Source organism: Bombus fervidus, chromosome 8, assembly GCF_041682495.2.
Source record: "Bombus fervidus isolate BK054 chromosome 8, iyBomFerv1, whole genome shotgun sequence".
NCBI lineage: Eukaryota > Metazoa > Arthropoda > Insecta > Hymenoptera > Apidae > Bombus > Bombus fervidus.
This window is the reverse complement of record NC_091524.1, coordinates 10937495-10961882: the sequence shown is the minus strand read 5'-3', so window position 1 is coordinate 10961882 and position 24388 is coordinate 10937495. Positions and strand designations below refer to the sequence as shown.

At 40.6% G+C, this 24388-nt stretch overlaps 1 protein-coding gene and 1 long non-coding RNA gene across 2 annotated transcripts in view; one reads left to right on the top strand and one right to left on the bottom strand.

Moving 5' to 3' along the window:
• Positions 1-250: 250 nt before the first annotated feature.
• Positions 251-23360, top strand: LOC139989665 (uncharacterized). The gene is made up of 3 exons (XR_011800377.1): positions 251-849; positions 23003-23111; positions 23254-23360. It is a non-coding gene; the product is annotated as an uncharacterized lncRNA (long non-coding RNA).
• Cep290 (Centrosomal protein 290kDa) overlaps positions 11114-24388 on the bottom strand; it is a 169621-nt gene continuing 156346 nt past the window's right edge. Inside the window, exon 25 of the mRNA XM_072008121.1 lies at positions 11114-12375. The gene's annotated coding sequence lies outside the window, so the exon portion shown is untranslated. The remainder of the gene's footprint in view (positions 12376-24388) is intronic.

Below are 24388 nucleotides of genomic sequence, written 5' to 3'. Positions count from 1 at the left end.
ATCGCGTGATACATAAAATACACAGAAATTGATGTCGCGGTATTCATCAAATATCGGGCTGGCAACTAAGTGATCGCGGATTTTGCCAATATCGCCTAATAGTTGCCAAGCCAATGATTCATAAAATAATTACCTAGACGCAACAATAGCGATCGTTAACCGTAAGAAGCAACGTTGATTTCATTTGAAAAAGATCGCCAGCGTAATGACGAAACGTTCGCAAACAGCTCGCGACCATTGTTCGCGTACGCTGCTCGCGAACGTGTTCGCCGGTGAATGCCGTGCACCTTTGGCGAGCCAAAGCGATTCTAAGCGGAGGCTCGTTCGTTGGCCGATCTCGAGATCGAAGCTGGGTGGTCGAATCCTAATCGACTGACCAACGATTGCTCGCACGAGTTTCGTTGGTGAACACACGAAGACGTAGGTGTGTAAATGGATAGATTATACATGGTCGATGTATCCCGTGCATGGCTCTCAGACGACTCGTGAACCGCCTCTTTTATCCGGGGCGCAATTGAGTCAACGGCCTTTCGAAAGAAGTAACGGTATACGATTATTACTCCTACCGAGTCTATACTCACGAAACTGAAACATTCGCGCGCGAGCGCCAGCCAACTCAGCCAAGCTCGAACGTTCGCGCACGCGTTTCGCAGCCTGGTTTATGGCTATAGACTGTGGCTAACGTTTTACGGCCACGGTGACGGATATCGCCGCCTTTTAAACGACTCGCTAAGGCAAACCAGGACGAACGCGTTCCGGATCATCCGGCTTCGTATCATCGGTGGAACTCCATTTTTTCTGAACTCGTCGGGCCATCAACGGCTTATACAATTGGCGTTCACGTAATAGGTTCGTATAATGCTATTCGTTAATTTTTATGTAACAGGAGCTCTCGGCTGGATAGTGAATTCCAGCAGCAGACGTTCGGTTAATGGGACATAGACTAGAATTTCGTTCCAATAAATGATATTCTATTGACTAAAGCGTGTAAAGTAAAGTTCGTCGTCTTGGTGCTAACCACCCTGTCTAGGTGATTTTTTTTATAAAACGATGGTGAGATTTTAAATAAGATAATTGACGATAGACGATGGAGAGAGACAGGGTTTCTCTCGTTTCTCTTTTTCTCGGTGAATTTTGATTTGGATGTTTCGATTCGATCGAGGCTTCTGGTTGCATTCTATTTGGTTAAAGCGAAGAAATAGGTTTAGTCTAATTTTGAGGAGTACAGTATTGTTTATTATTTATTCAGTCTTTTAATTACGTCTTTCTGATATGCAAATATTTCAGTTTAGCGTTTGATATATTTGCTAATTTACATAATTGTATCATAATGTTCGTAATTGGTAAATATCATTTCAATCAGTTCCCATTCTTGTATATAAATTATGAACACAAGTAAGATTATTTCTGTCGCGTTAATTAATAACTTGAATATATATAGCAATAAATTATCCTGTCTAGATTAATGATTTTCGAACGAGCATCGAGCAAAAGACACGTTTATTCTTCGAGGAAAAGATATTTAAATTCGTTTTCGTCAAAAACGAAATTAATCGGGTGTATCTTTGGAGACGAAAAAAAAAAAAAAAAAAAAAGTGGAAAATTGGAAGAAAAGCGGCGACTGGTTAGTTCAACGTTAAACGAATGTAAAATTAATGAAAGGCTAATGTCCGTACTTTTCTTCGTGGTATTTAATCACGACGCTTGTTTTGATTAGAGAAATCGGTAATTGGCCAGGATCGCGTGAAAATAACCTACAGCGCGATTCAGAAATTGAGAAATCACAGACTACTGGAAACAACGTTCACTTTAAATATCTTCTTTCCAACTGTAATTTTCCGTTTAATCTGCGTAATAAAAGACCGGCATGCTACATCATTATCTCACATCCAATACCTTCTTTTCTATAATTACCATAATTAAATTAAAGGTAGAATAATTCGTAAAATAAAGTAATCCTACTATGCTATAACTTTATTCCAATCGTAGTAACATCGGTAGATTGATAAATGGTAACTTGCGGATTATAAATCTCACAATCAAAGTTAGTAAACTGTGTTGCGTCGAATCGAATAAATCTCAGACGGTTTATCGTTTAAAAAGTTCACACACAAAGCGTTACTCGCCCTATCCTTCATCCTCTCATCGTTATACCATATACGAAATTTATTAACGCCAGTAACATCCGACTAATAAAATTTCACCAACGACGTCGCTTCGATCGTGCGTAAGTCTATTTTCCGCGACAGTCGCGGGTCACGAAAGACCCTTTTTCCTTATGTAGTCGCGCTCAAAGGGCAGTGCACGCACGGTGCCAGGCAGATACCGCGAAATTACGGTCTGCCGCGCAACGCGGAAACTGGTATTCACTTATTTCAGTCCTTATACGCCGGCGGTCAACGCGTTTAACCGATTCGCGAAGTGAAACGCAACGCCAGCCAGGCCGCTAATATTCCATCTTGACGAGGAGTAAATGACTTGGCCGTTGGAATGCGCACTATGTAGGACATAACGCTGCGCCGATATTCGCCGCGGTTCAGCGCGGACTATCGCGAAAAACCATTCGGTATTTCGCGATCCTCGCAACGGGCCTCTCCCTTCGCGTTCCTACGCCATAACAGATACAAGAGTGACGTATGGCCTCTGTCGAGGAGTTTCGCGTCGTCACGAAATTGATAAACGAATCCACCACGGACGAGGTGCGCACGATACGTTCGAGGAAAAATCACGCTCAGCCTGGATATTTTCCACGCACAGAGTTAACATATTGCGGATGGATGGCGGGATAATTCGCGCTCCTACGTATTTTACTTGCAGAAATCGTCGACGGTGTATTTTCAACTTCTTACCGTTTGAAAGAAATTGAGAATTTAAGGGAAACTGGCGTAGGCCGGCGTTTCTTAATCTTTCGTTTAACGCAGACTATTTTTAAATCATCTTTTGTCGTCGCGGTCCCTCGAGACTCGACTTAAATTGAAATTTGTAACGTGCCATGTATGTTCGAAGCGCTCGTCAACTGGTCGTCAACGATCTTTAAATTTTTGAGAAGGAATATTCGCTATAGATAGATAAATACACGTACTAAATATTTTTCATTCGAATAATGCATTAATAACTCGCGTGTGGGAGGACTTGGAGGACCCCCTGGGGGCCGGCAAACTGCAGGTTAAGAACCGCTGGTGCAGGTGATGAGGCTTTGATTCGAAGAAAGTGTGGCTAGAAGTATGTACGTTTTAACAGAGAGATTTCCATGCTTCTAAATATTAGAACATAAGAAATTAGAAGAAATTTTATTGGAAATAGAGATAGAAAATAATATAATGATACATATTACTTATTACTTGCTTATTGGTCATCTCGTCGAAAGACCGACTATCTGACGTTTATCAAAAATACGCACGAAATAACGGGAGGTTCTGGAACGAAGTTTCTAAAAGTCCGGTGTTAACGAAGAGATTAATTTGAAGTGATCGTGGGAGTGGTTTGAAATTCACGCCACGTACGAGAGTCTTCGAGTTTCTTTTCTGGATTCTTTGACCGCGAAAGGCCCCGGTAAACTCGTTTCTCTTGTGTCTCTTGGCAGCCGTGCGAATGCATGCTCTCTAATTTTACAATTATCGGGAGAACCGTATACACGCCGCTGTGTATGATATTAACGCGTTGCGAAAGGGTCGCGGCGAGGTTTCTCGTCTCTTTCACGGATCACGCGAGATCTTATGAGACGTTCTCGTTTTCACGCGTCTCCGTTATGATTCGATCGTTTGTTATATACTGGCTCACGAAAGTATTTGAACACTCGGCGTAGAAAATATTCGTGCGTTATATAAAACGTTTTGAAATTGAAATTTCATTAACGCTGTGATTCGTTAACGTTGAAACCGAACCGAAAGTCTGTATAGAAATGGCAGGGTATTTGTCGCGAACATGCAGAGCCTCTGTTTTACTCTTAACTCGAGCACTGTGTTTGAAATGTTGAATTTTACGTTCGTTCGATAAGTACAATTTTGATCGTACGATATGCTTTATAAATGAAAGAAATTATGAGCCTGGAAGCTTAGACTTCTCGCGTTTGTCGATTTCGTATATTGAGTCGTACCTTGAAATGGAAAGTTAATTTTATGATAATGAACGTCGGGAGCCGATCGAGTTGGTGCAAGAGATCGTAAATTATCCAGCATTCATCAAGAAGTAGTTTTAAAACACTGTGAATGGCATTAAATTAATGTCACTTGTCGAGACTGTTATTAGCTGCTTGAACTTTGAAGACGAACAGGTTGTTATAGCTACCAAAAGTTAATAATATTTGTATTTCATTCGATACAATAGATGGAACATGGAAGGCAAGTTTTCGAAATTCCATATCTACGAATTTCCATGTTTTTAAATTTCCAAATTTCCATATTTCCTCGTAGATTTTACGTTTTTTCTTTTTTTTTTTTTCTATTTAAAGATTCCGCAGCAAGAAAATCGTGTAGATTTCAACGCCTATAGTAGTCGGAAGGCTGTTCGTCGGGCACTGAACGTTTTAGCTACGACACCGTGGTATTGTTATCCTCGTCGAGCGTTCATAGACATCGCCGCGATACTCGATGACCGCGGACAAGCATAGAGCGAAAGGGGAAATGCTCTCTAACTGTGCGGAAAAAAAGAGAAATCGACGCCCAGATGGGAGATCGATGTCCTATAAAGAGAAATATCCGCACCTCGATGAGCCTCGTGAACTGACACTTTCCATCGTCAGTCAGTGATACGATTAATTTTTCAGAACGTCTGAGAAACTCCGTTCTACCTTGCGAGCCTCTCGTACCAACGGAAATCAAACGTTTCTCTTCGTTCTTTTGTTCATTAATTTCTTTCTGTTCCTGTTCTTACGCGTCTAATTTACTATTACATTAAGATTTCGAGTAATTAATGTTCGAAGGTTTCGAAGTAAATCTCTTGCTATCGATCTAACTATTATTCCTTTGTATTTTATGTTATACAGGATGTCTCAGAGATAACAGTTTAACAGTTCTTGGAAACATTCTATAGAGATAATGACGCAACACGCGTTATATAAATACAGGTCATTTAAAGCATTGTAAAAAGTTCTGAGAGATGGATATATCGAGCGAGTATTTATTGGATCGATTCGTCGAGATGAAACACGCTCAAGATGATCTCCGTAGGAGAATAAATTCCATTTTTTTATTACTTTTTTTTTATGATCACGTTCGAGTTGAGAGGAACGGTGAACATTTTGGAACGGAGTATAGCAGCTAATGATCGTGTTAATTTGAAACCTACTCTTATAGCATAGTAACCGTAAATATAGTACTATTCCTTTCATATTTCGTATTTTTGTTGTACGTATGACTTTTTAGTCGACGTTTAAGCGATTTACGTTTATATAACGTCTTTTGCTTGATTATAGCCATAAAACAGAACTACAAAATTCGGCTATTAAACTCCTAGTCATTCTGTATATGTTCGTTTTCACGTGTTTTGTTGCAAGTTATTTATAACTTAATTTTGAAGATTCTCTCGATCTTTCATCGTTGAAAAACAGAAGCGAAGTCGGATTTGTGAAAGGACTCGAGAATGTAAAAAAATGCAGGTGGAAGAATGTTGCACCTTTACCCGTGTTCCTTTCGAGAGCAATCAGCTTCAATTTTACAAGTAAAAGTACCATTCCACCTTCAACGATAAAAATCTTATTCGAAATTACGATTTGACGGTCGTTAAAGCTCGAAAAATTGCTCCTTAACTTAAATTCACCCTTCGATCGTCGAAATCTCGCTTCCTCTTATCCAATCGTGTGTCCCAATTTGCAGCATTTTAACGATCCGCCAGCCGAAACTAAACTCTCCTTCGTTTTCACGCTTTCCAATTGTCCGATTCTTGAAATGTGGATCAGAAAAGTTAGGTATATGTGTGTTATATATAACGTTCTGAAATTTCATTATCGCTGCAAATAGACACGACTGTCGTAATAAACCAAAATTTGAGATCAATTTGAAAATGGATAATGGAATTAAAAGATATTTATCGCGAATGTAGGTAGATCTAGTATAAAATTATACAACATGAATGGTCGCTTTAAACATGTAACGAGTGTTAAAGATGGTTTCGTTGAATATCCAGGCTTGTTAATATAATGGATAATCGACTATTTAAATACTTCTACGATCACTGCGAGATATGTACGTACTTGCGCTAAATATCTTGCAGCTTCTTTAAACACTTTCAGATGTGTTTCCAGCTTTATCAATGTAATTATGACAGTGGTGATAAAAGTTTCAAATGTTTCGTATAATGCACGCAATATATTCGTAAAAAGTTTCTACAAGCGTTCAAGTGCTTTCTTGAATCGATACGAACGTATTGTTAATGAGATACGTTAATGAAATTTAAAGATATTCGTATAATACGCATAATATATTCATAAAAGGTCGCTACAAGTATTTGAATACTTTCGCGAGCCAATAGCCGTGTCTCGGTAACTGCTAATTAAATTTCAACAAGTTTCACGATAATTCGTAAAAATTTTCTACCGTACATGTTCGAATATTTTCACGAATCGAGTGTCTATCGCGTGAGTACATTCAGATGTTTCAGCTAGTACAAGATCATCGATACCGATTCTCGCCGATAAACGAGATTTTCCGGGGTCGTTTGCCCTAAACATCATCGTTTTGAATGGTGAATGAACGAAGGAACGAACGCTTCGATGATCCTGCGAGTCCCTTTAGCCGAGAGCCGAGCTCGCCACGACGAGACGAGCAACGCATTCCACGAGGTCGTCCGCCGACGATCTGCATTCGCAGAAAAGGACGAAGAAGCCGAGGAAGCGAGCAAAACGAATTAGCATCCCGATCGTCCGGAGGAGTTTTCTCTCTTTCTCTCCATCCTCCTTCGTTCTCCTCCTCCATTCCTCTCGATCTCTCTGTTTCTCCTGTACGATGCACTGGTCCCCAACGTTCCCTTTCCACGTCACTTCGTAGTCGGAAGACTACGCGAGATCGTACGCACTTTCTTACGCGCGTGCACAAACAACAAGCAAAAGCCAAGGCGTAGTCCGCACACGGGTTAACCACATAAATCACCGACCTTTCGATGGCTCGCGAACGACTCCTATAGATGGTAATAATACGGCTGGGCCTCGATCTATCGGCGCGGATTTAAATGGCGCGCGCCAGGCCGTGACTCTTTCGTTGCTTTCGAGCCATGGGATTTCGCGACCGTGGGACGACTTATAATTTATAGTATGTTTTACACTTTGATATTTATCTTTGGATAGCAGGTTTCTGGCGTGGATGCGGTCATCGACGCGTTGTTGAAATAGATACAACCAACGAACTTTTTAAATGACTTCGACGATAGATATCTCTGTTTTTGAGATACGGCACCAATGGTATTTGACTCGAAGATTGATAATTTTGATCCTTGACTAGATTACGTTATCGTATAATAACGAATTAATGGTAAAGGGGAATTTAATTTGTTTTAGAAAATTATATTTATAAATTTATAAATCTGAAATACGATAAATGTAACAGTAATTTGTAGTATATTTTCTGAGCATACATTTACGTGTAATATATATATATAGTTTAATACTTGTCTTAGATAAGATACGAAACTTTTATAATAACGTCCAATCTTCGTTCATTTCGAAGGATCGTATTGAAGTTTCTCTGGACATAATACGGAACTGTATATACACAACAGTTTTCGAAGTATCCCGACTTCCAACATTTATTGCTTTACGTTCGTTTCAATAATATATTAGATTTGTCTTATAGTCACTTTAATCTTTCCTAGACTACACACATCGTTAAATGTAGTTTAAACTACTCTGACATGTGTCGTCGATTTAACGTCCATGTTTTGACATCCTATGGACTTGTATTTGAACATACGATTAAGAGTCATAAATACGTGACTAGAACTATACTTAAACGCTAATTGCAGAACAATTCTCTAGTCTTCTGACTGACGAGTGGAACTATTTTTTGTCGTTTGGAGACCGTAGGTCAAAAACGATGCAAGCGGCGACGCCTTTAATTTAAAAGACCCGTAACCAAAGTTCAAAAGGAACAGAAAAACCTGCATACTTCGCGCTCCAAACATTATAACACGTTACTACAAATACTTTTTATAATCGAACGACAGTACAAATCTTCCGTATCATTTGTCGTAACTGTTTATCATTATTTATCAATTTGTAAAAAAGGAAAGTTCGTTGAGTTTCTGAATTATTCTTCGATGATCGAAAACGAAAATATTCCAAGAAGAGTAACTTCGCGAGACGAGGACAAGTCGGACAAGCCTCCGCCAGCCGGCGTATCTTTAGCGAGACATTCTTTATGCGCGCGTAACGTCTCTTCCTTCTAGATAGAATTCTATTTTTAAATTGAACGCAATAAAGTTTAACGGGCGCTAGCAACGTTATCGGTACGCGCTCGCGCGCTCCTCCGCGTATGTAAATGCACGATTACCTCCCCTCCTTGGTTTTCTCCTGCCTCCATGGCTGTCATCGATTCCGTCCTTTGCGCTCCTACGCGGAAACCTTCGCGCCTGTGGGAAAACGACAAATCGACGGGACGCACGCCGCCTCTGCCCACACACGCAACCAACCTTTTTCTATCGCGAGCAATTCGCGAGAACCAGATATCGAACGAACGAAGAATTTAGTTTTCTAGCATAGAACAAAAATTAACTTTGATTTTTGTCGAGATAAAAAAGTGAAGACGAGAAGGGCAAGAACACGATAAACTGGATCTTAAATCTAGTAATTTCTGTCTATGGAATTATGGTTGGACAATGTATCAAAGTTTTTTCCCATATTCTCTAAAAATTCACAAAAATCAGCTTACAATCTGAACCGAAGATGAGTCTCTAAAAAATAATCTACCGCAATGTTCGATGCGTTTGTAAGCAATCAGTTCGCAAATAGGAGAGGATATCTAAATTGCAAAATCGATACTGTGAAACAGTTTCGTGAAATTACATTTATTTATTTCAACAAACTGATAAACGTATTTCGAGCGTACCTGGACGCACGCGCCAAAAAGTACTTACAGAGAGCAAGGATACACGATACACTAGGAACAAGCACGCCTCTATGGTTCTAGCTACAGCAATTTTCCCATACAATACACACAGCCATTCTATGCACACTGCACGGTGCACAAGCGTGCTTAAATCTCTCGTATACGGTAAACGTAGCGGCTAGAAGCCGCAAGCATAAAACACACTAAGCGAGAGTGAGAAGGACAGAGAAATCTTCGGAATAATACGTGCGGGCACCAACACGTACATACACGTTTCTAATGCGTAGTAGACGAATGCCTCCTCGGGACAGGTCACATACATATAAATGTCAAGATTCACCTATACCTTTTTTCTCTCTTCTGTAACCCTCCTTATTTCTCCTAGCCACTCACACATTCAATTTACGGAGGATAGGATAGACGTCTCGAGTAAAGAACACGTACTCACGGATACGTGTAGCTTCCACGTATTGTATATCGTTCCTCTCCCGAGCGTATTCCGCTCTTCGTGTTTATGTAGCTGTCTCTTTTTCTCGCCTATTTTCCTTCTCCTCGGTACTCGCGTATCCTCCAGCGCTGTACATCGCGCTGAAACGATTCGCGAGCAAAAGTGGGAGAACCTGGTTACCCCCACTCCGCCCCCACCTTGACGCCTGGTCACGTGCTGCGCGACACGAATGCGCAGGTAGAATGCGGATCGCCGATTGGAATTTCGTTTAGCGGCAAACGCGAATTGTCCTGTCGTGTGTTTAGATATTTTCGCGAAGCTTGTAAACAGGTGTCGCTGTTTTTAAATTATTTGAAAGTGAACGCATTCGATCGTGTTTTACGTTTATGAATTCCTATAGAATTTACGAATATTACAATCGTAGCGTAATTTATCTGAACTTGTCGACAGATAAACATCACTAGCCACGTTTATTCGTTCGAATAGTATATGTTGTTTATGTTATAGAATACGGGTAGCAGCTGCAGGTTGCAGATAACTTTTCTTTTCCTCGTAGTTGGACAAATTAGTACATAGTCTTGAATTTCGCGAATGCCTGTTGCATCATATTCGTTACAAAAGATACGAAAGAATCTTTACTATCTTTATTGAAAGCAATTTTATTTAATTAAGGTATAATCGAAAGGTAATACAGAACAAAAATTCAGGAACCACGACAGGGTTAATACAAGCGCCAACTATAAATCATTCTGTGGCAGAAAAATGGCGCATTAAAATTTCGACCTTCGAGTTCTACGCGTTGCACATTGAGTAAATGGGGAGGGGGACGACTCTCTTGGCCCTCTCTATGCGCTCGAATCGTTTGAGTTTAATGCGAGTATATAAGTACATGTGCACAGTGTTTCCTTGGCGTAGTGGTACGTGGACAAAAACGGACTGCTCGGTCCGTTAGGTAGTGGTTTCTCTGCGGTTCTTCCAGGGAATACAGTCCACGTGTATACGTATATGAACGTAAAGTCGGTTCTGGGTGTGAGAACCGTGTAGGTGGCTCTCATAGGAGGAGAACGAGGAGGAAGCGGGCGAGCTGACGTTCCAGCCTGACGCCGCGCCGGGACGACCTGCGACCAAACGCAGCAAACCGAGAGGGTGAGGGCGGAGCATCTCGGCGTCGACCACGTATTTCTGCGTCACCGTTTGCATTCGTAAGACGCGACCGATTGGAATCGGCCTCCGAGCTACAAGGATTTCGAAAAGGTTCTACGTCGTAATTGAGTTATGAAACTACGAAGCTGTGAATCTGGCTTTCTAAACGAGTTCGTTCAACCCCCTTCGCATTATGATTTCTTTGGAGGATAATTATCGTCTTAAGGTTTATGTTTGCAATGTTGCGTAGTAATTTAATATTCCAACTGTGTAACATTAGGTGCATGGGTTTTATATCATTAACTTACTGTAAATACGAAGGTAAAAGCTTTTTAGAAAGCCTTATACTAAGAGGAAGGACTGATTTAATGAACGGAAAACTCGTTTTATATGGAAGTTTTGGTAATTTTATAAATACCAGTACATTTCGGTAGGCTGAGGGGTTGATTAAGGTTCGAAAATTTGTTGGAACGAAAACGGAATCTGGGATTTTCGTGGGATTTTGTTCACGAAGTTTTTAAAACAATTCTTAGGCTACGGCGTACTTTTCATTTCACAAATTCTTTATTCAAATGCGAGACATGGTATTTCTAAATTTTTCTAAAGAAACTTCAATCAGATATGTGCATGTATAAAAGCTAGGCAATAAATTTATTCTCCCGCATACGTGAACATACTTATCGAACAAGATATATTCTACTACAAATTAAAACTGGTACTCGTAAAACATGCATACTTGCACTCAGAGTATGTTTTAAGACATATTGAACGAATAAGGAATGCTTCCGCCGTAATTATATACTATTATTATATAAAACCGTGTGAGTAAAATGATAGTGAAAGCCCTAACTGCTTCATTGTTCGCCGATCCAACGTGTCGATAAACGGACAATAAAAGAAAGTTATTACGTAAAAAAATATATTACGCGCTACCCTAGAATATATTGAAGAGTACCTCGAAGAATACAATATCCAGATAAGTACCATTCGTACTTTCCAAAAGCCGCAAATCATAAAAAGATACACACGTTACATTAAAAAAAAAAAAAAAAAAAAAAAATTGGGGAAGATATAATATTCATACTTCTTAACACATTCGTTGCTCAATTTTATTAAAAACAAAAACTAACGAAGAAGGAAATGTTCTTACATGTTTATCCGATCAAATATCTAAACGGATGCATTTTATATATACTTTCCAAAACCGACGAAGTCTCCAATATTTAAAAATACGCTCACGGATTACATTAAAAAAAAAAAGAACATCCCTAAAGAAAAACGCACAAACGAAAAAAGAACAAAGGAGATATCGTTCTATATTTCCAGCCTTTCTCGTTGCATCGTGTTTCGCGCGAAAGGGTTAACCAACTCATCGCCCTTTGCTATTTCCCTCAACGCTCGAACCAACATGTTCCACGAGTATTTCACAGACTTACCTCGGTGTGACCGAAGGGAAAACGCGTTTTAATAATTCCTCGCCTTTGAATGAAAAAATCGCTCCACGAGCTATTCGGTGAATCGTAAAAGGATGCCTCGTTCGAGCAAAGTTGTTCGTTGTCTCCAGTAACGCGATATCCCTTCCGTCGGTGACCTCTTCGCCGCTTGGCTTTCCGTTTTGTCCTGCAAGGCTTGTCAGGAATCCTTCGTCTCACGCCGAGGAATATTATATTGTAATATTTATCGCCGCGAACGGCGAGCGTATATTACCGGCGTCGAATGGGTGACGTGCCAAGCTGACGGCGGGACGACCTGCGAACACAACCACCATAGGGTTCTTAACATTCCATAGGTCGGCAAAGGCGCGACTTCGGCGCTTATTAGGCTGGAGGAAGCGGAGGACGCTGTTAAAGTCGCCTTTACGGAGGATGCTACGAAGATATTGTCCGACGTTCATGGGGGAACGTTGCTAGCGCGTGTTTGAGGGCGCAGGATTGTCCTAAGCGAGGCGGAAACGATGGTCTCAAGGCTATGGTGGTGTCGAGCTCGATATTAAAGCGTTGAGTTTGCTTCGTTTGGAATTTGAAGGAAATTCGATGGATAAAGATGGGTTTCCACGTGGTAGTTGATAGGAGAGTTTTTTTTTGAAGAAGTTTTCGAGAATTTTTAGGGTTTCTAGTTCTGAATAACGCGAGGACGGTGGTTTCGAGGCTACGGTGGAGTCGAGCTCGGAATCAAAGCGTTGAATCCGATTCGTTTGCAGTTTGAGGAATATTCTATGAATGAAAATGGATTTCCATAAGGTTGTTGATAGGAATTTTTTACAATTTATAGGATTTCTAGTGCTGAATGAGACGAGGATGGTGTTTTTCGAGACTATGGTGAAGTCGAGCTCGAAATCAAAGCGTTGGGTTTGCTTTGTCCAAGGTTTGAACTGCGAATTGATAGAAATTGATTTCCAAAAGTGTTCGATGTGAATTTTCTAGACTTCGAAATTGAAAAATTGGATAGTTTTCGATGAAATATGCTCGATAATGAATATTGCTTCGATATAACAGCAAGTTGAATTTCATACGTTTTAGTCTTTTGATGTTTATTGAAAACTTTTATTCGAAATTCCCAACGATATTCATAAGATGACGAATGTTCTTCTTTTTCAATTATTTCGACAATCGTTAGCATACTTGCGAAACTTCGAAAAATGATAATTCTTCAAAGAATTACAAATTCTTTCAGACCACAATTCGAAATTCTAAACCCATTTTTAGCTCGGCTCAATAAACATCTATCAAGGTCTATATCGACGAACGAATTTCTGGTGGGCAGTAACGAGTTCTTATTTTTAGTGCGAAACGCATGTGCGATACCGATGGGTAGATGTGGTCGTGTGTATATATATACGCACATATAACAGGCAGTTCATCCAAGAGCGGATTTATCTGCTGTGCTCTCTCCGCGCACCCACGTCGCATGGTAATGCAATAATTGACCTTTTCGCCGGGTCGATGGAGAGGAACGCAAAAACGGGTTGACGCCGGAGACAACTATTTCGAGCGCGCGTGTCAGAAGCATGAAAATTCGCGCGCGGGCGTGTGAGAAAGCTTCTGTGGAAATTGGAAAAGGCATCTGGCTGAGAGGATCTCTTCTATCCGCGAAAAAGCTCGTTGAAAAACTATGGACGACATTCGACCGAAATACTGGAGACGTTCTCGTTCGAATTTTCATATTTCTGTTTAGTTTGTTAGCGTTTGTTTGTTATTTATTTAACTATAATGAAATAATCTTGTTTTTGGTATACTTATGTAACGTTTTAACTCTTTTCTATCAACTTTTTATATTTAGGTCAAAGTTGATTTGATTGATAAATAATACAACGTGTTTAAGTATGACTAATTTGTATATACAGTGGTTTTTCTGTTCAACATCTTTCGACACATTAATAAAAGTTATATACTGAGATATCGTTTTCATCGGTTATGATTATACGATTTTTCACGTCGATTACTCCTTGAACCTTTTCTCCTCGCTATTATAAATTGTGGAGGAATAATAAAGGGAAGGTACGAACGCATTTTTACATTTTATACTGTATTTCTTTATAAGTCAGTTTTTTCTAGGTACTTTATGAAAAATTTGTAGAAACATTAATAGCTAAATCATAAGACACTGGGATTAAAAATACTTTTTTTCTCTACAATAAAATATCCTTCGACACTGTCTCTCTAAACTTCCTGTTTCCGTAAAGGAAGACAATTCAAAGTATCTGCTTCCTTCTCTTCTCCATATTTTATCTCTTTCTTTCAATCTCTCAGAGCCAAATAAAACAGAAGGGAAAGAACGAAAAGGCTGTCAACCATCGCGACAAAATTCACATCCAAGCATCGTTCCTCCGGACTTTCAACTTTCACTCGGCGACATCCGCCGGTGCAATTAAAGACGAGGGCCCTCTCTCCCGGGTCACCATTGACCTCTGTCGCAAGGACGTCGCGGTTCCGTTCGCCTTATCAAGAAAAATCGCCACGGCGCAAGGGCACAGCAATATCTGGACCGTTCGACCGTGAGACGAACCCTGAATAATAGTCTTGCGAATCGTCTGGCTAGCGCGTATAGTGATTCAACGACGAATCACCTCGCGTGGCCTCGCCTCGAAACTTCGAACTGAAAATTCGTTTGCAGTTGCCCCCCGTTTAAGGGCAAGAACAGAGGAGACAAGACGATTTTCCACGACTACGTTCGCTGATCGAAGCTTCGTGTAGCAGTTAATTTTATAGATTTACGTAGACAAAATAAAAAATAAAAAATATGTATCGATTATCGATATTCTATAAATGACTCGACAGACTTGTGCTATTAATGAAACTTATGACATAATATCGTAATCATGAAATATCATAATTTTGCCAAGATAATTAAAAATGTGGAAGCTAGCTAGAAAATTGATTTTTCTCTTAAACATTACAACGAGTATACCGCGGCTTTCGTATGTTACGTACATTCGCTTATTACGTGCATTCTGTGCGTATCTCTACGTAAACGCATAAAAATCCGCTGTCTAGTGATCAGCTTGCAGTTTGCACGCGCTGGATCTGCGCGAAGGCAGATCGTATCTGCTCCCTTGGAACGTATCAATTGTACAACATGTGCGCTCGCGCGAGCACGCTCGATAAATCAACATCAAGCCAGGCGATGTACAAACAAGTGTTCCATGGTGTATCCCGGAGAATCGAGACTTCGTTTCCTTTTTTCCATCCTGCTCTGTGTTTTTTCACCAGGTACTGTCTCTGTCGTTTTGTAGGGCGTACGAGCCTAGATGCATTCCGTGGATGTGAATCACTGCAGCGGAGGCTAAAATAATTGGACGGTAAGTAGACTTCAAGGCGAGACGTTTCTTTTTCCTCTCTTCTTCGTTCTTATCGTTTTTCTTTTACCCGGCTCGTCGATTCGATAATATCGAGCTAATATTATCAGCGAGACTTCACAATTAAGAATTCATCATCACGCGCTAATAGATTACGGCGATTACGAGAGAAGGGAATTTGACATTCCTTCAACAAACTTTCCTTTTGACGAGTAAAAGTTATACCCTCGTCGTAAACCATAGCCATCAAGCTGTCAATGTAGGTACGCGATACGTTTCATTGTTCGTCGTGCCATTAATGGCGAGTTAAACAGTCTCTTTTCAAATGCAGATCGCTTAAAAATCGTTTGTATGCCGCTTTAGTGAATTGGTAACGGGCAAATTATTGACATTGGCGCTGGACTGCGAATATTTATGAGAATTTGTATTTTTCTAAACGCGAATAAAGAAGTAGAATCTAAGCAGAAATTGCACGACTCGCGAGTTACAGGCTGTCGGGTTACGAGTTATAAAATTCTGTGGATGTCGTACTATTCTTGCGTATCGATTTCAAGATACGTGCGACATAGGAAATCGAAAGGGACCAAGCGTTAAAATGCATATGGTTATTTGGCCGACAACCAACAGCTGGCTGTTTACGTTTATTTATGCATTCGGCAACACGTTAATTTAAAATTATTCCACCGACAAGATATAATCGTTCGTGACACAAAGTTGCAATAATAATGTGTTACCGTGGATCGTTCTTTTGATGTACAACCTATGAACTGTTATTTATCGACGCACTCGATGATGAGAAAGTACCTAATGTTTGTAGGAAGCGGCATGGAAATGTACGATAACGCACACGACTTTATATTAGAGAAAGGCGTGCCTTTTAACAATTGAACATTCGTTAATTTACATTAATTGAACGTCTATTTGCACTTTATCAGTTTCACTGTCACGACATCGATAATAACGCGAATCGCAATGCGGTCTTGTTTCCATCAGAAAAAATGGAAAAAAGAAACAAATGCATTAAATATACCAGTAAATATTTATATCAGAATACAGTAAATCGACGAGAGAGGTTAAAACAAATAAACGTACAAACGTTTATTAATTCTATCGTTTGTCGAAAGTAAATCTTTTATCTCGAGATGTTTCACTCCAAAAGTCTTCGTCTTCGCTGTGAAATCTTTGGAAACACGAAGGCTCGAAGCTTCTTCGATAATTTTCCTTGAGATTCATCCTATGTATTTGTAAATATTTTAGAAGATCCGTACATTCCAATATTCTCAACATTTATGCATTCGCGTAATCAAGTAACGCAACTGCTCTAAAATTAGGCCAAGTAAGTCTGCTAGTCTGCTCCTCCCGCATCATCGATATTAATTTATCCCCTTCCAACTGGCGAAAAATCTTCGTTGCTCGCGATCTACTCGTAGTAGATTGGCCCGTAAGTAGCCAGACCAAACCCACTCTGCCAGCCCACATCATCGGCATCGCTCTAATTTCCAGCAAAGCGAAACCTTGCTTTTCCATGAAACCATTACCGCGATAATCGTTCTTCGGCTGTTTCTAAATTATACGTGAGCGACAAATCGTGAAGTGGGTGGCCAACCTACGAAATAATACATTTGCGACTCGTGCATTCGTTCAGGGGATTATTAAAGACACTTAGAGAATTTTAGCATACTTTTCAAATTGCAAATTAATAATGTTAAATGGTAAGCTTTAATGGTAACTTACTGTTTGTACGACCTACGACAACGACTAGCTTCGGTAAGCAGTAATGGAGTTTGGTTGGATTCTTTGAATCGATTTAAGCGCTACCAATGTAATGACAGGTTGTTTCTGCGCCTTTTCTTTTATCGATACATACCGCTATGTTTGTGTAAATCACTAACGTGTTCGAATTGAATCGTTAGCACGACGATACTCTGTTTTCCATCGTTGTTTTTTTTTTTTTTATTCTATCCAATGCTTTCTTCTCGTATCAAACGAAATCTAGAAGTTACGTAAGACGGTGGATTGGTTGGTTGGCATGTTGTTCATTGACGCTGCAAGTGACAAGATTCGAAATTACAATCTTATCTTTGTTCTTTGGAAACGATCTTTTAAAAAATTATTTACTATCATTTACATCTTTAGCGTTAGAATTTCAAATCCACGGAATGCATAGATTACGTCAAAATATACGAAATAGACAAAGTAAAGTAGTCGTTATAACATTCAAAGGTTTGCTTCGGTGTCGAAGATACATTAAAAGATTGAAATTCGATGATTCATCGAGAATTTCTTCCTCCCTTAACCAGAACCAGAACCAGAACGAGAAGCACGCCTCCGGAGGAGCGGTGTATCAGGAGGTCGCGACAGGTTTTCGGACAGATTTCTTCGTGCTTAGCATTGTCGCGCACCGCTGGACTTACGCGGTCGTTTGCAGGTATGCCAAGTATGTAAGGTCTAACGTTGAGTCGCTGGACAGAACGAGTGGGAGGAAGGGCACTCTTGGGTCACACCGAGAGAGAAAGGTAACAGGCTGAAGGAAAGGGATAGAAGAAAGTGGAGAAACGGTGAGAAAGTCCGTGGAAAGAGAGAGAAAAAACGTACCTTATTTTTTGGACATCTACCGCTCTGTATGTACGATATTACGTACGTACATTGCTGTTCAAAAGTTATATCATACCTTTTGTCTTTAACAAAGTTGTAACATTTACTGTTGATTGATAGTATTTTTTGATAAACTTGCTGATATATCTGTTCTTTACAATCGCTACGAAATCCATATTTAATAACAACCGGTCCGATATTCCAGCTTCTACAAAATCCACTTCTAACGAACTAAAAATCATTATCACAGAAACATCTCTACCACCGCTCCGATATTTCAACCGAATTCCTGCAAAATCAATATCCAACGATCTGCGGATCTAATCTGATCCAATGGTGATAACCGCTTCAGTATCTCAGGCCAAGTGAAAATTCCAAAATTCAACACCGTCCAATCCCGATTCCAGTTCCACCTATTCCTCGCCACGCACGCAATTTCTTTAATCTGCAGAACATCGACCTTCGATCATCCGTCACCGTCGTATACCATGTCCTAACGCGTAACCCTGTCGCACCCTCCTCCTCGACTCGGTCTCTTGGAGCCACGACCGGGCGAACCGAGCCGGTCAACGTAGTAGGAGGACTTCGTCCTGCGAACGGTAAAGGAAAAGGAAGAAAGAAAGCGCGGTGGACAGGCGAGCAAAGAGAGAAACGGATCGACAGGGAGCTCGCTCGCGCGCGCCAGAGGCCGTGGTCGGTGCCTGTGGGAAGAGAAGGAGAAGTCGCGGGAGTAAGATGGTGGTGACCAAGAGAGGAGAGTGAAGGGGGCGAGGAAAAGGAAGAAAGAATGCATTTGGATTGCTCGATAGGAGTAGGTGGGCACGTAAGAAGGCTAGGTTGGCCTGGTGGGAGTCCTGGCCACGGACTGGCCGGACAACCCGGTGTAGGACGAACGGCAACTCTGCCTATATTATAGAACACCAGCATCGGGAACTTGTATAAGCCTCAGCGCCGCGCCACGGTGGGAATTCGCCTCGCCAGCGTGCGCGCGAGCGCGCTCACCTTCCTCCTTCTCTTTTACCCCCTTCGCTCTTTTCTCCTCACCGCCGCGTATTTAGACGCGCTCTGACCGTGTACACGCTGTCCCCGCGACAGCGGACCGCGCGTCGACGCGGGATTCCCGCGTTTCGGAACCCGCGCATGGGAAAGGGACGACGAACCGAGGGGGGTTACCCGTGGGGTCGCGTCATCCACGAGGGTGAAGCTCGAGTTCAGAACAGGCGCCACAGGCCCTCGCAGATTGTGTGTGTAGCGCACTCGGCGACGCTTTGCCTGGACAGGGTTCCGGTCGCTTGCATGGGGAATATGAGACGTACAACTTTGTGGTGTTTCCTGCGGATCGTTTCAGGGAATTATTGTCTAGTATCGACGGGGTATCGATGAGAGGAATCGCGTTGGAATTGACAGCTTTATGAATGTATTTCGGTGATTGGGTTGTTTATATGTTTTGGTCTTGGCCTGGATTAAGGTCGTTGAATTATATCTTCTGGTCCCTGGTGGGAAGATTTTATTCTTCGAGGACGACAGTAGGCTTTAAATAATTCAGTTAATGGTAAAGTTAAATTTCATATGAGGTAATCTTGGTGGATGGTATTTCTGTTATTTTGGGGTGGAAGTCATCGAGTAGTTAAGTTGCATATTTGATTGTAGATTTTGATTTTATATTGGTAGATGCTTTATAGGTTAGGTGATGATGATGAGGTTATGTTTTATGTGAGATTGTAAATCACTGAATAGTATATCGATTTTAGCTTGTTTTGAAGTTGTCGAGTAATTACATTGTATATTTGATAGAAGATTTAGTGTAGTATATACGTAGGTAAATACGAGGAAGAATATTAACGTATTAACGTTAATACGTAACTACCTAATGGTAGTAGCACAAGGAAACTACTTCGATAACGCGTACCCTTACGTTGCTGTAAGAATAATTATACTGCAATCGAACGTTTGCTCAATTTCCTGGCATTTTCTTGACTTGCGAGCGTGAAGCTACTAACACCAAGTAAACGCTACTGGACCCGACATTTGTCGGGAAGTAACATAACTACGCAACCAAGTTCGTAATTAAAAATTAATACGGGAGAATACCAACCCTTCTCGTTGCTTCGTTTTTGTGTAGCTACATTTTGTATTTTCCAATGCCAAAATCACTATTCAACGAGTATTAAAATATTATCACTTGGAATATTACTTCAAAATGTTATTTCGAATATCGTTCATGCTCGACTAGATAACTTCACCAGGTGAATGGGATAAAGTAAGAAGGATGAAAGTTTACAACAACCAATATACGATATATTGGTACGCGACAATTGAAATTCGAACTAGTGAGAGTCACTACCACAATAACAATAGTAACGTTGGTAACGAAGTACGATACTAACAGAATTACTGTAGAAAGGCACTTCAAAAAACAGACAGACCTTCCATTCTCGTGGCTACATTTTCATTCCGATTTCACTTGTTCTATAACCCAAACTATTTCAATCTAGAACATCACAATCTACGAGTTCCACATAATATTTATCTTATCTTCTAGACAAACATTCCGAAAGAGCTCAGAAAGGAATTTTGATGAAATTTCACTTTATTCGTTCATAACTTAAATCGCAGTTTTAAATAAATAAAAAAAAAATCTAAACAAATAAATCTCCTACTCTACGAGAACGGTACAGAGAAGTTGGATATCGTATTTCCTAAAACAATTTTAAACTAGAAACGTCTCGACATTTATCTACAAATTTACAAAAATAGTTAGTCAGAAAACTTATCTAATCTTCCAGGAAACTATTCTAAAAGACCTTGAAAGGAAATCTCGTTCGTAATCTGACTCGCAAACCAAAACTATCTCGACATTCCAGTTAACGATGAGAAAACTGTCTCGAAATCGATGAAAAAATTCCACAAAGCAGCAAAGAGCCACATCGTTGCATGACTATCGCTCCATTTCCATTCAGATTTCATTCTTCCACGGGGTCATCAAGAGGCCGTGTTAACGCTTAATTAACGCAGATGGTTAACCAGCACTGCGTGCGCGAACGTAAGGTGCACACGACATGGTACCACAAGGAAGAGCAACGGAAAGAATAGTCGATGACAGTGATAGTTTACAACCCACGAGTTCTACACAATATTTATTTTATCTTCTATACAAACATTCCGGAAGAACTCGGAAAGGAATTTTGGAGAAATTTCACTTCCTTCGTTTATAACTTAAATGATGATTTTAAATAAAAGAAAAGTCTAAACATGTAAATTAACCAGAAAATTCTCCTACTCTACGAAAGTTACACTGCAGAAAAGTAACATTCACTCGGATATCATTTTTAATAGAGTTCAAACAATTTTAAACTAGAAACTTCTGGGCATTTATTTGCAAGTCTACGAAACCAGTTCTCTACAAAATTTATCTAATCTTTCAGGAAATTATTCTAGAAAATCTCGAAAGGAAATCTCGTTCGTAATTTAGATCGCAAACCAAAAATATCTCGACATTCCAGTTCTTCGTGAGAAAAATGTCTGGAAATCGATGAAAAAATTCCACAAAGTAGCAAAGAGCTACATCGTTGCATGACTATCGCTCCATTTCCATTCAGATTTCATTCTTGCACGGGGTCATCTAAAGGCCGCGTTAATGCTTAATTAACGCAGATGCTTAACCAGCACTGCGTGCGCGAACGTAAGGTGCACACGACAAGGTATCGCAAAGAAGAGCAACAGAAAGAGTACTTGGTACTTGCTTACGTAGCTAAACAGCCAACGCACATACGGTAGCACATAAAAGTACTTAAAAACTTATTGGATACTTTTATGAATATTGTGTGTATTATAGAAAACAGTTAAAAATTTCATTATTATCGAGACATGGAATAAAATAGCATTGACTATAGTAAGATATCTAATGAGAGTACGTTTCTAATGACAGTGTATATTTCGCAGAGATTCTAAAAATATTCGCACAATTAATTATCTATTACACTAATAACCTTCGATATTCATTGAGACGATCAATAACGCTCACTGTATGCTGAAAATTGCTGTTCATTCCGTATACCAACTTCTTATCGCGTATTATTGTACGTTCGCAGCAAGTATCTATGTATATACATTCCATGTACGTTCTCAGGCTAGTTTCAAATTTGACCAATATAATTACGACAATGGCGTTTCACTATAATACTAGTAAAATTTCAAAATGTTTCAGTAACACACAAACGGTATACAGGTAAAAATTTCCCATGATAAGTGTTCGAATACTTTGGCGAGCTACCGTGTACATAAGTACGTGTAGCGCGGGAGAACACGATGGTGTGCGATGGAACAACGATCCGGCTCGTGCGGAGGGCAGAAAGTAGATCCTGCAAAATCATCCGTGGCTCGTGTGCACCTCTAATGAAGATGTGGTGGATGTATGAATAAGCGGATATACTCGACGTCCACGACGTTGCACACCGATGGTGTACTGTTGCTGCTGCTGCTTTGCTCTGTTGCTGTTCTTGCTTGAGCGTGTTGTTCGTTGCCTCTGAAAATCGCGTGCAATGTCGGAGGACGGCAGGTGGACGGTGAAGGGAAAATAATGTTCACCGCGGCGGGTGATATCGCGGCTGCGAAATTCCTTTTGCTTTCTCTTCTGCTCGACAGGCAGAAAGAGAGAGAGAGAGAGAGAGAGAGAGAGAAAGAAAGAAAAGAAAGAGAGAGAGAGAGAGAGAGGAGAAGAGAAGGACTTTTAACTTCGCGGTGGGTGTAGCCGGCTCGTTTGTATAGTCGCGCATTATTCCGCGACGTGACGGTTTAATGGTGGAGGCCCGATTTCTCGCAAACGCGAACGCGCGCGCAAGCACCAGCGCGGACAGAAGCTACGATTGCGAGAGCCACCGTGCAACCAGGATTGCGAGAGACCAAACGTTGCATTCTATATGTGTTTGTGTGTATGTAGTCGTTGATTCTGTACAGTTTCGTTATTTGTGCTTGCCTTTCTTTCAGCTTTTGCTCTTTTTCTTCTGCCATTTCATTGTGGAGAAAGGAAAGAGAATGGAGATCTTATCCATCGGGTTGATAACGCGATTTGTTGGCACATTGTCCTTATGTTCAGGTTCGTATGTTATGTCTTGAAGTTTAAAGTAAGTCCATTTTCACAGTCATATAAGGATAAATCAGAGATGAAAGTAGTTTTGTATTCGAGAATTTATAGTTTGGAATTTGTTCTTAACTCTAATCTTTGTTTTATTCTGCAGCCTATATCGCTAGGCACGACATGGCTGAGAATGGAACGAATCCGTTAGGTTCGAAGACGAAATTTTTTAAAAATATCTGACGAGCTCGTTGGAAAGTAAGGTATTACATGCATTTAACGCGACATTAAAATACAGTAAACAAAATTTATTAAATAAAAACATTCAAGTCAATTCCCCGTCATCGATTCTATCTACCCATCAACCTGATTAATCTCTACTATAGAGCTTCGTTCGATGCTTGCATCATTGGTCGTAACAAAATTTCGTCGTCTCAGCTCACCTCGTACCTTAACATCGCATAATGGAAAAAACATGATTCAACAATCCAGTGAGTTTTTATAATTTCGAGCGAGGCAACTCTCACGGCGCAGCGGTCAGAAGTGAAACGAACAAAACGGTCGAGGTCCACTCGAGATCGCACAATCTGGCCGTGTCTTTAGTTGCGCGGGAATGCAAGGGAGAGGGCAGCTGGGTGGCGTAAGGTTCTCAGGTAGGTACATTTAGACGGACGTGCGCACGTCGAGATTCGTGGCCGTTCGCCGATCGTTGACACGAGACCGGAGCGCTCGACTGCATTATCGTTGGCGTGCGAACAGGTAACCTCGCGATCTCTCTCGCTGCCAGCGTGCATATGCGCGCGGCTATTTTGTTATGCCGGACCCGTCCACGCGCTGCGCAAACAAATACCCCGCGAAACGATCGTAACAGCGGCGTGTACACGCGCGACGATATCTGCTTTGGGAATTCTTCCTCATAGGCAGAGCCACGGGCGGAGGGAGGGAAAGAGAAAATTGTAAATCAATGATATTAATATCAGCAATAATTTCGATGGTAATTCCCACGATGGCCGATACCATTGTCCCAGAAAGTATATTATTTGCGGTTGGAAACGGTTATCGATCTTTCAATGGGTTTCGTTAAATAGAATATGAACCTGTGGTCTACTAGTCGTGATCGATGATGCGTTTCGTTTGGTTAACTGTCTGTTTCGATCGGACGTAGGTTCTTATGTTTAGACTTTATTTTCAATCGTGGTATAGATTCCTCTAGACGAGAGTTCCTAGGATGTGTTATCATACGATTATAAGATACCTTTTCGCTGTTTGTATGTTTGTAATCTATTTTTAATTTAAGC